This window comes from Rana temporaria, chromosome 2 (assembly GCF_905171775.1).
Source record: "Rana temporaria chromosome 2, aRanTem1.1, whole genome shotgun sequence".
Classification (NCBI taxonomy): domain Eukaryota; kingdom Metazoa; phylum Chordata; class Amphibia; order Anura; family Ranidae; genus Rana; species Rana temporaria.
The window spans coordinates 227,918,637-227,936,390 of NC_053490.1; positions in this window are offsets into that span (position 1 = coordinate 227,918,637).

Here is a 17,754-nt window from a genome sequence, read left to right on the forward strand (position 1 = left end):
GCCACCCAAGCCCCCTCTCACCCTTCACTAGCCACTAGCCGTTCTACTTTATTAGAGTAGAACGGCTGGTACTGGTACTCTTATAGGCAGTACCAGTGGGGAAGATAGACATTATTTTACCCGGGGCAAAGAATCAGTTTGGTGCCCCCCTTATGGGACACGATTAGGCAGAAGTGAGAAACTCCCAGGCCAAAGCTGTTGAGTCAGCTGTCTGTCCCCTCCCCCCATGCTACTCTGTCATCCCCCCTGCTCCTCTGGTCCTCCCCCTGCTTCTTTGTTCCCTCCAGGTGAGTGCTGCAGGGAGGGAGAGACAGAGGAGCGGAGGGGGACGGCAGTCCGCCGTCACTGAAGCCGGTCCACTGAGCCATCGGCCCCCCGGGAAACTCTCTGTAGTCCCAATGGCCAGTCCATCCCTGCCTGTGATGTATTTCAGTTATCTTGCAAACCTGGCCTGTTAGTGGGCCCTGAGGACAGGGTTGATGACCACTGGTATATAGGATATAAATTAGTGCAGTAAAGATTCTCACAAAAGGGATGTAACATTAATAAGGGCGAGATTCTGAAAACAGGTTGAAATATTAATATGGTTATAAACACTGATCTTCTGATCTGTCCAAATACAGAAGAACTACAACTAATCTTTGGTGGCTATCAGACCTAATCATGAGGCTGTATGGTTTTCTTTTTTCTTGTGTAACTATTTGTGATAAAGGTGAATACTTCTGCGCTACTGTGAGTAAACAAATATTAAATGAGTAAACAATGTGCGTTAAGAGCAGCAATATCTAATAGTGTTCACTGTACACAAATAAATAAATGCAATAAAAGGTGATAAGCGCTCAAAACGGTAGTTCAAAAATTACTATGGTGGTAATTCACATAAAATATATAGTGATAACATATACTATGTATTGATAACATATAAAACACTGTGGGTGATGTAAAAGTGACACAAAGTAATAAGTATATCCTGAAAGGAAAAAATAAAAAAATATATATCAAAATGTCCTAAAGGTGGTGGTATAAACTGTCCTTTTAGATAGATAAATATTCAAATGGGTGTCCAAATCTTCCCTAGGGTTTCTGGTTTGATGGGGATCTATGTAAAGCAATAAAATCCGTGCCCCGGTCTCCCAGAACTCTCACCTTACTGCTGCTGTATAGCTCAATCCTCTCCAGGTCCTCTCCTATGTGTCAGCTTCTTGTATTGAATGATCACACTGGTCCCACGGAATAATGAACCTAGTCAGTACTCAACATACCATATATGTGAGGGAGGAAGAGAAGAGAAGAATGCCTCCAATGGTGAAATATCGTAAAAATTGGGTGATTTTTATTGTGGCTAAAATGGACTCTTACATTGGTATAAAACAAGTGTGCATAAAACTGAACAAGACGTGGCATCCGCAGCGCCGTCTTACGTCTCCTCGGATGTCTTCCTGGTCTGAGACAGTCTCGCGTGATCCCAATCCCTACGTCGTTGCGTCACGTGCCTCATGACTTCATCAGGGGACTTACTTTGTGTCACTTTTACATCACCCACAGTGTTTTATATGTTATCAATACATAGTATATGTTATCACTATATATTTTATGTGGATTACCACCATAGTAGTTTTTGAACTACTGTTTTGAGCGCTTATCACCTTTTATTACATTTGTGTAACTATTAGATGCACATTTATTCTAATAACGAGTAGTAGAACCGTAATATCAATATGGGCTTATTTACAGATGCTCACAATATCCTAGAACTAGCAAAACAAGAATATGTTCTGTGTACAAGGCATGATCATGGAAGAGTTGTGGCTTTGGATTCCAAACATTGCAATAGGGTCTGAGTGGTTGGGACCTTAGGATGACTTACCTGCCTGTTCCACCAAGAGTTAGGCCCCGTACACACGAGAGGATTTATCCGCAGATACGGTCCAGCGGACCGTTTCCACGGATAAATCCTCTCAAAGATTTCCGCTGATTTCGATGGGATGGAGTGTACACACCATCGCATTGAAATCCGCGCGGAAATCCTCTGCCGATGACGTGTCGCGCCGTCGCCGCGATTATGACGCGGCGACGGGCGCGACGCTGTCATATAAGGAATTCCACGCATGCGTCAAATCATTACGACGCGTGCGGGGAATCCCTTTGGACGAATGGATCCGGTAAGTCTGTACAGACGAGCGGATCCATCCGTTGGAATGGATTCCAGCAGATGGATTTGTTGTGCAGCACAGCAAATATCCGATCTGCTGGAATCCATCCCAGAGGAGATTTCTCCGCGGAAACAGATCCGCTGGCGTGTACACACCATAGGATCTATCCGCAGAAACCCATTTGCTGGGATTTATCTGCGGATGGATTCTATCGTGTGTACGGGGCCGTAGTTAGAATGGGCTGTCCTGCCCATCAAGTCCTTCATCAGCAGGGGACCTGTTGTGCCAACTCACCAATTGTAAACACAGAAACTGGCAGAAGAAGTCTTTCACTATTCACTTCCTTTGCAGTTGTGACCATTGATGTGATCTAATGCAGAGCACAGCATAGGAAGTGAGTATTGTAAGACTTCCTCCTCTGGCTTCTGTGTTTAAAATGGCAGTAGGAGGTCGGATGGGGACAGCCTGAGCAGCAGCAGCAATAAGCTACACTTTCTTACTTTGTGTAACAGCACTGGTGAATGGAGTGAACCACAACTGCGGTTAGCAAGGATTGCAATGCGATTCTCTATGCGACAACTCAGTATTGGGCCCTAGGCATCACTCCTCGCAACAGGAGTTAGGGGGATTTATACATCATCTCTGTGTCACATAAAGAAAGGCGTTGAGCTACTAAGCATGGACGCATTATGATATGCGACCAGAGCTTAGCGTTTAAAAATATAGTTCAAGATCAATATTCCAATACACCTCTATATGTAGATGATTATCAGTAAGGGACCCCAGGCGTCACTCCTCACAACAGGAGTTTGGGGGTTCTCTACATCATATCACCTTAAGCATATAGGGATGTATTAGGCCACTAAGGGAGATGCTATAAAATAGCATCAACCCCTAGCATTGAAAAGTTAGAGTGAACATGTTCAAACAGTTAGGACAAGGCCTATAAGTAATTTATACTTCTGTCAAGCATGTAGTGAATATGAGTTGTAGTAAAAAGTAACAGTTGCGGATGAGAGGCAATATAGCTCAGGTACTTTGAGTGTTCACATAGTAATGCACGAGTTGTACTGGCAACTAATAGTAACGTATGAGAGGCAATATAGCTCAGGTACTTTGTGAGTACATATAATAGTTAGGAGCTGTAGTAACAACTAATAGTTATACATGAGTGGTGAATATGGTTCAGGTACTTTGAGAGTATATATAATAATTAGAAATTGTAGTAATAACTAATAGTTGTATATGAGAGGTGAATATAGCTCAGAGTATAGATGAGCCTTTAACATATTCCTTAGCAGACATTCCTATAACACAACAGTATATCCTTGATATGTTGAGCAGCAAAAGACATGATAAACAATAGCAATTGTATAGCTGGTATATAAGTAGCAGATCTTGCTATAGCACTACAAGTTACATTTTGCTGGCATCAGTATAGGTACTAGGGATCCTGTGGTGAAGGATGTTCAGTAGGGCGGTCTGAAAGGTTGTCCCCAGCAATGGTTCCAAGTAGCAGTAGGTGTAGATGGTATTAAAATGGTAGTTGAGGCTGGAGCGGTGTTCCGGCATGGGGAGAAATAGCACCCATCTCTGTAGCGTAGGCAGAGCTAAGGCTGACAATAATAGAACAAAGTCTGTGTTTCAAATGTATGCCTTTATAGGCTGGAGATCAGGTGCAGTGCATCGCGCTGATTCAAAAGACCGCCGATTCCACGGCACACTTCCGCGTTCCAAGCTGGAACGCATCACAGCGCTGGGCAATGACATCATCGCGTGAGCGCCGTATGCGTTCCAGCATGGAACGCATTATGGCGCTGAAAGCGCCAGTCATTACAAAGAACAACAGGCGCAACGGTGCCTGTTACACTTTGCTGCAAATTCCCTTTTCCGCACTGTCTAATTTCAAATGCAATGCGGCACATTCTCTTTTCCAGACCACCTCATTCCATATTTCATATTGTACATTCCCTATTCCGTACCTCCCTTATTCTAAATGCTGTGTATTCCATTTTCTGCTACACCTCAATCTCTTTGCCATTCTACATGTTTCTTTTTCTGTACCTTTCCTGTGCCATGCTGTATGCTCCTTATTTCAAACACATCATTCTTTATGCCAGAGTGATGTGTGTGGAAAAGAGTACATAAATTCCTTATTCTGCACTGGCTCTTTCTAAAAGGCTGGTTGTACATTGTTATATTTTACACCACCCCATTCTGTTTGATGTGCTGTAAATTCCCTGTTCTGCACTGTCTTAACCTGTGGGGCATGCTATACGTTTCCTATTTTACATTTACTTTGACTCTGTACCCTATGCTGTTCATTTTACATTGTACAGTGGCTTATTCTGTAAGCTTTGCTGTACATTTTATATCTAAAGCTGATCTATTCTGTATGCTAGGCTGAACATTTTTTAATTTCAATAAGTTTTTATTGAGATTTTCAATAAGGTTACAGCAAATTCATATCAATAAATACAACAAATGCATCTAGAGGAAGTTCATAACAATTTGCAGTTATAGCAGAAAGTAATAAGTAGACCATAACAACCGGTCCCGGGGGGGAAAAATCGGGCTGAACATTTTATGTTCCACATCGCTCCAATTCTATGCACTGTGCTGTACATTTGGTTTTCCTCAGTGCTCCATTCTTTAATCTGTGATGTACATTTTATATTATGCGCCGATCCATTCTGTACACTGTCCTGTACATTTTATATTCTGCATCACTCTATTCTATGTACCCTCATAACCTTAGCCATAGTAATTTGGGCACTGAACAATGGATTTTTCATTTACATTTTTTTTTCGGGGGGGGGGGTTGCTTTGAGGCTCTGGGGTTTTTAGTTACGCCCCACATTTCACACGTTTGTTTATAGGGGCTAGTGATAAAAAAAACTAGCTCTGACTGTCATTATACTGGTTTGTTATAAATGAACCACATCAGCCCGAAGGATTTACCCCCTTAATAACCAGGCAATTGTTTGCGATACAGCACTGCATCACTTTAACTGACAATTGCGTGGTCGTGCTGCACTGTACCCAAACAAAATTGCTGTCCTTTTTACCCACAAGTAGAGCTTTTTTGGTGGTTTTTGATCATCTTCCTTTTTGCACTAAAAACAAAAAAAGAATTACAATTAAAAATATATATATTTTTTTACTTTTTGCTGTAATACATATCCAAATATATATATATATATATATATATATATATATATATATATATATATATACACATACACATTTCTTCATCAATTCAGGCCAATATGCATTCTTCTACATAATTTTGCTACAAAAAATACAATAAGCATATATTGATTGGTTTATGCAAAATAGGAGATGGATTTATGGACTTTTAATTTTTTATATTGTTTTTACTGGTAATGGCGGCGATCTGCGATTTTTAGCAGTACTTCGACATTGCGGCAGACAAATCTGACCCTAAGTGACACTTTTTGGGGACCAGTGACATTACTACAGTGATCAGTGCAGCGAGCGAGGGATGAGCCGATGCGTGTGCCCAGCAGACCTGATGTCCGCCGGCCACCCGCGATCGCTTCACAGAGAAAACAAGGCAGATCCCCATTCTGACAGGGGACAACACTGAGATCTGCTGTTCCTAGTGATCAGGAACAGCGATCTATGTGTTGTCACAGTCCCTAAAAACTCATCTATTTAGGGAGGCCTATCCTGCTTTCAGCTAACAACCAAATCTTCTACTTCCCTTACCAGTTCATCCATCACAGTAACTACCTTTTTTCACCAGCCCTTCCCTCTAAGGCCCCGTACACACGACCAGTTTCCTCGGCAGAATTCAGCTTCCGACCGAGTTTCTGGCTGAATTCTGCCGAGAAACCCGGCCGTGTGTACACTTTTGGCCGAGGAAGCCGACGAGGAGCTCGGCGAGGAAATAGAGAACATGTTCTCTATTTCCTCGTTGTTCTATGGGAGCTCTCGTCCCGCCGAGCTCCTCGGCGGCTTCAGTGCTGAACTGGCCGAGGAACTCGATGTGTTTGGCACGTCGAGTTCCTCGGCCGTGTGTACGAGGCCTAAGATTGTAAGCTCGCAGGAGCAGGGCCCTTCTAACCCTCTTGTATTGAAATGTATTGTTGCTCTATTGTCTCCCTTTATATTGTAAAGTGATGCGCAAACTGTTGGCGCTATATAAATCCTGTATAATAATACTCTAATTTTCCTGATCACCAATACTTGTTCCAGGTCACTGATTCTAGATACTAAAGTCAGTTGCTCAGCAAAACAGCTAAGCAGGTAGCCGTTTGGAAGTAGGTCAGCAGTGGCAGCCCACATTTTACTTTGATGATGCACTGGTACATATATGAATGTAAGATTTACTTACAAAACCATTGCACCATAAGTCATATGATATATATTATAACGCATAAAGAAAAAAATTAAGCCTTCAGTTAAAAAAATAGACACATGGTATGAATGCATTCTGTTTACAGTACAACATATACCATAAAATAATCAGTGCCAACAAGGTTATACATATGGGTATTTAGTCAAGTGTAAAGTATACTCTCCATAAGATGAAACACATGGTGGTGTAATTATCCTTAATTTATTTAAACAATTAGAGCAGAAAATCTATAGCTTTAATTCCTAAATGTTTGTTTTTTGCAGTGAACAAGAACAAAGATAAATGCAAACAGGGAAGATGTATAGAACTAACAAACAACATAATCTGTATTATGGTTTCATGTTATGCCCAAAGCATAATTAGAAAGAGAGAGTATTCGGTGTTTAGATAAAACAGGTCAGGGACAAAAAAAATTCTTTCTCTCACGAGTCCAATTTTAAAGTGAGCCTGTCACCAAAGCTGGGCAATTCAACCTGACCATATCATCATATCATCAATCAGCAGACTCAGAGATATATGGCCCAATTCGCTAAAAGATATTGTGTGCAATATTTTGGTCATGTATCCAAATATCCATTGCGATATGGAAAAGCTCCATTCACTATAGGTTTATGTGGTATACCCCTCAAAACGAAGAAACATTCGGTAATTACTAGTGTTGCTCACGAATATTCGTATTGCGAATATTCGGCTCGAATATGGCATATTCGAGTATTCGCGATATATTTCGAATTTCGCAATGAATATTCGCAATTCCGAATATTCGCATTTTTTCAATTTTAGTTTTAAAACAGATCACATCCTATCGACGTCTAAAAGCATTGCTGGTATGATTAGAGACCCTGGGCCGAGTAGCTAAGCTGAGGCGATCCTTTTATGTTGCCGAATATAAAAAAAAAAAAATGCGAATTTTCGCTAATGCGAATGCGAAAATGATTGCGAATTTTCGATAACTGTGGTAGGAGAACTCTGATTGTCTCTGATGCAAAAGGGGGGGGGCTTTGTGTATGTTTCTGTTATGAATATTTGTATGTTTGATATTATTTTTTTTTGTAAGAAGGAAAAAATTGCGCATACCTTAAAAAAAGGGGAGAATACAGCAGCAACTCAAAAATGTTATACAACATAAATTAATACAAGACAGAAAATGGAGTCGCTCTACAAGAATAAAAAATATGTCTAGTGACAAGACATGTGGGCAAATTATAAAATAAGCAAGCGCAAATAACTTGTGAAATACACAGTGAAACAAATATATAAAGAAATATAGTCCCAATAATAGAAAAATAATCTTTCATAAAAATGTCTTTGATATGTGAAGTGAAAAAAAGTCCAAAGCATGCAGCATGAACGTGTTCAATCTTCAAGGTGTTTGATTGACAAACGGCTGTGACAGATGGATAGAGTAAAGAATCACCACCAATGCAAAACACTTTTTATTTTCTATTGTAAAATATCAAGAATATTCTGAGCCAATCAGAGTGCTCCTTCCGCATTTGCCGAATATTCGCAATTATTTTGTATTGTAAAATATCAAGAATATTCTGAGCCAATCAGAGTGCTCCTTCCGCATTTGCCGAATATTCGCAATTATTTTGTATTGTAAAATATCAAGAATATTCTGAGCCAATCAGAGTGCTCCTTCCGCATTTGCCGAATATTCGCAATTATTTTGTATTGTAAAATATCAAGAATATTCTGAGCCAATCAGAGTGCTCCTTCCGCATTTGCCGAATATTCGCAATTATTTTGTATTGTAAAATATCAAGAATATTCTGAGCCAATCAGAGTGCTCCTTCCGCATTTGCCGAATATTCGCAATTATTTTGTATTGTAAAATATCACGAATATTCTGAGCCAATCAGAGTGCTCCTACCGCAGTTATCGAAAATTCACAATTATTTTCGCATTCGCAATAGCGAAAATTCGCAATCATTTAATTTCGATAAAATATCACGAATATTCGAATTTAGCGAATATATCTTGAATATTCGACTATATATTCGAGATATATCGCGAAATCGAATATGGCGTATTCTGCTCAACACTAGTAATTACCCCAATCAAAAGTCAATTCTCTAAAAAAAAAAATGTCAACAAATGTGCTATTAAATGAATGTATTCAGTTACTAGCGGGTTATTAAGGAACTAGCATCCTTAACAGCCAGTGAGTCATCAAAATGTAAAGAAAAGAAAATGTAAAGAAAACAGCATACAGTAAATGGGGGGGGGGGGAGTGTGCAGTTCCCCCCCAATTCATACCAGACCCTTCAGGCCTGCCAGGATTTTGAAATGGTATGAAAAAATGGTGTGTGTGGTTTTTCCCCTCCAAAACACATACCAGACCCGTATCTGAGCATGAAGCTTGGCAGGCAAGAAAAGGGAGAGGATGAGTGTGCATCCCCACTGAACGATACCAGGTCACATGCCCTCAACATGTGGAGGGTGCTTTGCCTGGGGGCCCCCAGATCCCAGCTCTCATGTGAATTATTAGAGGTAAATACCCTACCGATTCACCAAAAAAATGGCAAGTGTAAATAAAAACACCATCAAGCTTTTGGGGGATTACAGATTCTGATAAGTCACAGCCCCCCCTCCCCCGCACTCCCACAACCACTGGGACCCTCATCAACATGTGGTCAAGGTGTTTTGTCAGGGAAGTTGTTTAGGGCACGTGGCCTGGTATATCCACACGATAAGTGGTGCGCTGTCCCTTTACAACTAAAGAAACAACCAACATATGCACATAAAATAAACATAATTTCCCCAATCCCACTAACCTTTTTTTAATTCCCTTCAGTCTCTACTGAGACGCATAGTGTGGCATAAGAAAAAAAAAACAGAACCTCTTAAGTATGTCTCATCAAACATAGATCTGTGGGGAGGTACAGGGTATATATGCTTCAGAGACTACTAAGTAGCCTCCATACTGGTGCAAGTAAAAGCATGGTTTCAATCTAACCCCTCATGCTTATAGAGTGGTATTGAAGCCTTCTAGATCCCAGGGTGTAATCTGACAAACTGGCTACTTGATACTCCCGCAATGAAACTGAGCAACACTAATCTCTCCCCCACAGTCATGGCCACTATAAGAGAGTTTGACTATTACATGGCCAATGCTACAATAAGGGACAGTCCATGCAAAATCCCTGTTTCAATCTCTGTGCTATCAGTTCTCATACCCAAAATCACTCTGAAATCTTGGGAGGAAAAGGGCATACCACTTCTCTCTGACCTGTACTCAGGTAACCTCCTTATCCCATTTTCCTCCTTACAAAAGTCTTCTCATTACCGAGCAAGGAGTTCTTCAAGTATATCCAAATATCCCACTGTTTAATATGCAATCCACACCTCCACAAATATGTTCATAGGAAAGTATGGGCGTACCATCCGATACCATAGCTGCTAAAGGTAGCACCCTTTTCTACAAATGATTTCAAGGCAAATCTTCATTTAACAAATTACCTCCTATGACTAAATGGGAAAACATTACTTTTAGTGATTCCCAATAAATAAAAAAATGCCATGACACGCTTCTCCAACCTATGGGACCTTACTTACAATCTCAGATGGTACATCACTCCCTCACAGATACATACATTTTACCCGACCATATCACCTCTATAACAGAGGAATTGTGGGAAAACAGGACATTTTTACCATTTACTATGGTTATGTAAAGATATTGCTTCCCTCTGGGACAATGTTTTCAAGCTCATTACTAATGTAACTGGAAGCACCATTCTGTCCTCACCTGAACTGGTGTTACTTGGCATAGGCACCAACAATATCCCTACACATATGCGATGCATAACTGTACATATCCTTTTAGCAAGCCAGGTTTTCAATCGTCAGACACTGGAAATCCCTCGATCACATCCCTATATACGAGATAATGCACCTGGTACACACACACACACTACTCATATGAATACATGCTGGCAGTTTGTGAAGGCTGTATGAAGTCCGCCTCTAACAAATGGGAATTATGGTCAAACTGGTACGATCAAACTGGTTACCACAACCCTATAAACCTCCTTTTGATATCGCCCTTTATGCCTAAAATTATATTTATCTGAAATGCTCTTACATTTTTCTATATTACTATATGTTGGCAACCATTTTTGTTTATCATCCCTTTTCTTTAGTTATGTTTATTTTTTATTGTATTGTGAAAAATATATTTCTCAATAAAAATATTGAAAAAAAAATAACCATTAGTCCTTGATCAACTTCTTCAAAATACCTGGAATCTTTGATATGCTCATACAGAAACTAATAAGAACATATGACCATCAAATTTCCTCAAGACCGTGGCATATACAAATATCAAGAAATCAGTAATGCCCTTAGATAGAAAAGTTCTTAAGCATCACATTATGTGTCCAAATAAAAACTGTGCTCATTTCATGCCTTAATACTGTGATAAAGATGTGTATATTCAACGCCAAGGAGTCTTCCACAAAAATATCCGTAATTAATGTGTTGCAGTGCCTGGAAACCGCCAATCCACCAGTATGTGCAATTCCCCCTTCACCTTAAAGTTAGACCTAATATAATAGGTCACTTACACTTTAGCATATCTCCCCAGGCCTCCCTGAAGTGTGGGTGGAGAAAGGGTGGCAGAGATTGGTTTGTGACAGCCCAACAATAATAAGGAAAGCGCGTTTCATTGCCTAGGCATTTTCCTGTGGCACATCTACTGTAAAGGAATTGGTTTTTGGTTATTTCAATCATGGAGGCTCAGAATCACATGTGGGAGTATTGTAGGGTGGTAAACATGCACAATCAGTCTGCCTAAGGCCCCGTACACACGACCGAGTTTCTCGGCAGAATTCAGCCAGAAACTCGATCAGAGACGTATTCTGCCGAGAAACCCGGTCGTCTGTACACTTTTGGCCAAGGAAACCGACGAGGATCTCGTCGGGCCAAATAGAGAACATGTTCTCCATTTCCTCGTTAGTCAATGAGGAAACTTGGCTCGCCGAGATCCTCGGCGGCTTCACAAGGAACTTGACGAGCAAAACGATGTGTTTTGCCCGTCGAGTTTCTCGGACGTGTGTACGGGGCCTAAGAACACTTATTCCAACAAACTGACATCCACTCAATCAAAGCATTTGATAACTTCACCCAAGAGCCAGCTCGCTGCTTTCATCTGAGGAGTACTGAGGCAAGGTACTGTGACTTTTTTAAAAGATATGTAGAGCCGGCCACCCTTACCAGCCAGCATATATCTGCATTGAATAGGGAAGCAGATAGACCTAACAATAAAAACATTAGCTCTACAAAATATGTAATGAAAATGGAATGGTTTTATTTACTATTTTCATTAGCATGTTGATGAGGGTCTTGAACCAGGGAAGGAAAAATATAAGCAGCTTTTTAAAAAAATATGATATACCAGATATTTGCATACAAATGTGCATGATTTGTAGCATATCAGCAATTATTAGTTTGTTAATTTTGTTTTGCTGTATGATAGCACACAGTATCCTTTCTCTATTTTATAGCTCTTTCACAAACTTCAACTTTTTTATAACCCTGTTCCAAACAAATTATTTATACAAACTTTTGGATGTTATTAGCAATTTCAATTTAATATTTTTGTTGCACTATATAAAGTAAATCAAATAAAAAATTTGCAATTTTGTCTGAATAATTAGCAGAATTAATTTGTATCTTCTGGAACTCAGTCATCCATGATGTATACTTTTAATAAGGCATGCATGTGTTGGCAATATCAATTCTGCAATAACAGCAAAGAGAATAATAGTTGGCAATAATCTTACAACTGTCAACAAGTAAAACATTAGCCCATTGATTTTGTTAGGATTGTTTTCAAATTAAGAATCCAAAAGTTTAAATGTGATTTATTGAACCTGGGAATACACAGTTATAATTGATCATTGGCAGCTGTGAAATTAATTGACATATGTGCGTTTGACTCATTGTGGGAGATTTACTAAAACCGGTGGACACTGAAACAGCTCAGCATAGTAACCAATCAGCTTCTAGGTTTTACGGCCAAAGCTTAATTGAACAAGATGAAATTAGAAATTGATTGGTTACTATGCATGGCTGCACCAGATTCTGTGTGCACCAGATTTAGTAAATCTCCCCCATTACTATTCTCAAACAAAAACTGTTTTGTTGTACTTACCTCTTGTGAGTCCATTGAGGGGAACAGGATCTGATTCAGTAACCACTGAGCATTTAGCTCAGGTGAATTGGACACTTGGCAACAACATTGTAAGCCATCCCTTATAGGCTTTATAACCCCTAGGCAGGGAGGGGCCACATCCCTCAATGGACTTAAAGCAGAAGTAAACGCTACATATAAATATGCTTAAAACCACTGATTTCCCTCTACTTCTACCTATGCTTTATACAACTGTAGTGCTGGTAAAAAAAGATCTATGTAAAGTACCATTTTTCCTTCCAGTCCGGTGCAGTAACATGACCCAGAAGCTCCAGCTCCCTTGTGTCAGGGAGCGGCTGCTGCAGGGGAGAGGAGGGATTGGCATTAATTGATGGGCAATGGAAGCTGTTAAGTGACATTCGGGAATTCTGCCCCCTTGTCAAGCACTCCATATTAGAGGGGAGCCAAAGCTTCTTCGTCAAGTTACTGGACCAGAGTGGATTGAATTGAGTCATTTACACAGATCTTTTTACCAGCACTATACAGCATAGGGAGAAGGGAAAAAGCAGTGGCTTTAAGAATACTTACATATTGCCTTTACTTTTTACATGTAAGTAACAAAATACTTTTTCTCTATCTGTTGAGACACAGGAACTAATTCAGTAAATATAGAGACATCCAAGAGTAGTCCATATTAGAGGGATGGGTAAGCCTAATAACAGACATGGTATCTAGCTTAGGCTTGAGAGAGATGCATGATGCCTGCAGATCACTGCCATTGGGAAGTGAACCTTACCCAAAAAGGGATAAACTATATTCTACAAATCTAAAGAATAACTTGTTGGACATTTGACAGGACAGGTTCTAGTTCACCTCTGACTGAAAAAAAGGATTTGTCCCACAGAGAATCTAGGCAGATAAAATTAGGTCTAGTGGTCCACTTTACAGTAAGTAGCAAAGACAACCTGCCTAAGGCATAGTTGGAATAAAGAATTCCAGAGTTCCTCAATCTCTAAGCACCTGGACATCAACAGACATGCTGTTAAACACAGTGGCATCCAGTCAGCATAGAAGACTGATGGTTCGGAAACATAAAAGGTATTTCAGATGTTTAAAAAGGCAAAAAAACACCAAAATACAGCACAGCAACACTGAATGAGAAGGTCCAATCATGGGGTAGCGGGAATGGGTTCAAGGTTTTTCAAGTCTAAAAATGGAGCAAATATCCACTTTAGTGAAAGTGAACTAAATAAACTTGAACCTACTGCCTGGCTCTGTTAGAAAAAAATCAGCTGTTTGATTAACCATGAGCATACCAGGCTGATGCTTGAGGGCCTTCTCCATTCCTGTGTGTTGAATTAAGGCACACAAGACAACGTGCGTTGTGTCACATGTTAATGTGCATTGCATTAACGCACCCCAATAAAAAAATGGGCTGGCAAAGCAAGACAATGTCCAAAAAACTAAAATGCACCATTTTTTGGAATGCAGTATGTGGTGTGATGTGGTATGCTGAAATGCATGTATGTTGGAGTTTGTTGCCTAAGTGCATTAGGATGCCATTAAGAATGAATGGCAGTGCAATGTGTGTTAACATAACTTACTGCATTGCACTACAGTATTAAAGTGTGTTTTTCACCTAAATTAGAGGGTCAACATCATCCATTGTTCAAATGAAAAAAAAAAAACGGAAGTGTCTGCATCCCTCTTGCTGCTAAGCATGGGATGCTTTAAAAATAAAATCTAAGATTGTAATGGTAAGAGCATATTTCTGAGTAAAACCATAAAACAAGCAGGCAGTCAGGAGATAGAACTCTTCAAGGCTGCTATATTGCATAGAGATTAGGTAAACTAAAAAAATAAAACACACAACACAAGTGTAGCTTTACCCAAAATTAAGGGAAATCCTCACTGGCACAGTCTGCACTGTAAGTTTTATGCTGGACATACACAGCTCATATTCTAGCCGATTCCTGCTGAAATAATCAAAATTTGCCTTGTCAACAACAGCAACTTTCTCAAAAACTATGTAGAATTGTCAGTCGAACAGTGACTGCTTCCAATTAAATGCAGTCACGTTTTGGGTATTCAGCAGCCAGAAGGGGAGATTCCTCCATCCACACTAATGGACGGGGAAATCAGGCAATTTTTCTTGTTTAGCTGTGTTTGGATAGCCCTATCTATATACATTGAGTTCTTTGGAGGCTTGGCCATTGTTGCTGGTTTGACACATATACATTGTAGCAGAGCCAATGTACTTCCAGGGGGCAGTAGCAAACCCTGCCGGACTGTCACAGAGAATCTTCCATGCAATCTTGGAAAGCCTGCACTTAATAGTTAACTAAAGAAACTATTTAGGACTATAAAAGTCCAACATAAATTTACTAGCAGCTGTTGATTGAAGAAAACATCAGAACGCCTTGAACAGCAGAGCAGAAAACAGACGTCTATTCACCTAGAAAAAACATTCTGCTACCTGAGTATATAGATACCACATGTGTGAGATTTTAGCAGGTACCTTTTGAAATCTTCAAATTTCACTAGATTGTCTTGTAATACAAGAAAATCTCATGCCGCGTACACATGGTTGTTTTTCGGCATAAAAAAATGTAATTTAAAATGATTGTGTGTGGGCTTCACATCGTTTTTCGGCTTATGAAAAACGACAAAAAAAAATTCAAACATGCTGCATTTTTTAATGTCGTTTTTTAAAATGTCGTTTTTCGTGATGTAAAAATGATCGTGTGTGGGCTAAAATGACGTTTTAAACCCACGCATGCCCAGAAGCAAGTTCATAATTTTTCCAAAACGATGGTGTGTGGGCAACGTCGTTTTTAATGATGAACTTCGTTTTTTTCATGATGAAAAAATGTCATTTTTTTCATGCCGAAAAACGACCGTGTGTACGCGTCACCAAACTGCTTGTCCATTCAAAACTTTTAACATTTTAAAATATTTATTAACCCAGTAAGTAGACTGAGGATACCTAAGCTAATTGCTATAAACTAGAAATGAATAAACCAGAAAACGTCTCTATTGTTAAAACTTGCTTTGCTGGGCAATATTCACCCTACGAACTCTATGTTTCTGAAATATCCGTTTTAAAAAAGGAAATAATGACAAAAATTGTTATAGTGGGTGGAAGACCCTACAAACTGTAGCCTCTATTCTTCCCACTTCTCACCCAACCAGTGGATTCTATGGATGATGGGAAGGCCCACCAGTTTCACAATAGTGCCACAACATAGGAGAAAATTTCATGGTCCACATTTTTAATAATCTGCAAGAATCCACCTGATCAGAATTGACACTGTTTGTGGCAAACTTTGATCTATTATCACATGTATCTTATCAATACTTTTGTCATATACATACTCTTTTTTTTTTTTAATATGAGATTAGAAACTCTAATTAATAGTTACATTTGAATTTTGAATTTCATTGTAGAGCTGGTTCCAGAAATTCCAAAGATTTCTGTAGACAAATGTCCTTAGAAATTAGAGAGAGACATCATCGTGCTGTTGCAAACACTGCCTTATCCCCAGTAAAGCTCATCATTTAGCCCCAGATGTTTAGCATATTGGAAGACTGGTTGAAGTATGTGAACCCTTACCCTGTAAAACAACCCATTTCGTTTTAAAGAAGAAATGAAAGGCAAAACATTTGTGTATACACATAAATTTGTTGACTTCTATGGCATGCAATATCGCATGTGGCCAGAGGTGGGGTGTGCCGGTGAGCCTCGGAAATACTTGGGACAGCTTGGTTGATCTTGGAAACCCTCGGAAAGGTTCAGAAACACTTGTGAACTGAGTATTTCCGAGTGATTCTGAGTATTTCTTAATGGTTCGGAAAGGCTCCAAACCGTTCCGAGTGTCACCGGCGCCCCCGCACCTCTGAACAAATGCGGTACTGTATGCCCCCATTAGCTTGAATTCTGCTTGCAAAGTTGCTTACTATTTTAAACGCTTGTTACTCGTAAACCAAGGTTCCACTGTACTTCATTCATACAAATATATGGTACAGCAGGCACATATCAGTAATATGATTGGGTTAACATACGTTTTAATGATTCAATAATGAAACTGTGGCATTGTTTTCTAAATGTAATTAAGAAAACCCTTTTCTTGCCATACACACATTAATCAGTTCATGACTATCATTTTTTTTTTTTTTTTTTAGATGGGTATGTTAATCCAAACCACACAGACCATAATCTGCAAGCAAAAATTGTGATTTAGGAAAATGTAATTTAAAATAAATATTATCTTGAAGCTCAAACCAAAATAAATAATCCTAATGTAAAGGAATGTGAAATTTTACAATTTCCTTCTAAGGCGCTCTTTAAATGTTTCAGCAATTCCTCCACTGGAAGCTTCCCAATGGATCCGTTTCAATTAGTAAACAATTCTGGGCATTCACTGTTCTATTCTCTTTACTTTCATTTGTTATTAAAGAAGAATGGCATCCCAGAATTTGTCAAAAAAGAATTAGCATCCCCAACAATAAATGTGTATTTTTAGACACCTTCTAAACACAAAATTAAGTGCCGAGTATTGCTTAAATGGAAACTTGGGACATTCCTTTACTTTTCTATTGTGAAAGTAGACAGCTGAAAATGTTTACAAACTAAGAATATCTTGGTATAGTGAATTTGTTGCACTAAAGCTTTAACCACTTGCTTACTGGGCACAAATACCCCCTTCCTGCCCAGGCGAAATTTCAGCTTTCAGCATTGATCATCGCTGCGGTTTTTATTTTTTGAGCTATAAACAAAAAAAGATATACAATTTGGAAAAAAACACAATATTTTTAACTTTTTGCTATAGTAAATATCCCATTTATAAAAGAAAAAACGATTTTTTTCTCAGATTAGGCCGATATGTATTTTTCTACATATTTTTGGTAAAAAAAAAAACGTGATTGGTTTGCGCAAAGGGATAGCGCCTACAAAATAGGGGATAGAATTATGACTTTTTTTTATTATTTTTTTTTACTAGTAATGGCGGGGATCTGCAATTTTTGTCAGGACTGCGGTATTACGGTGGACACATCGGACACTTTTGACACATTTTTGG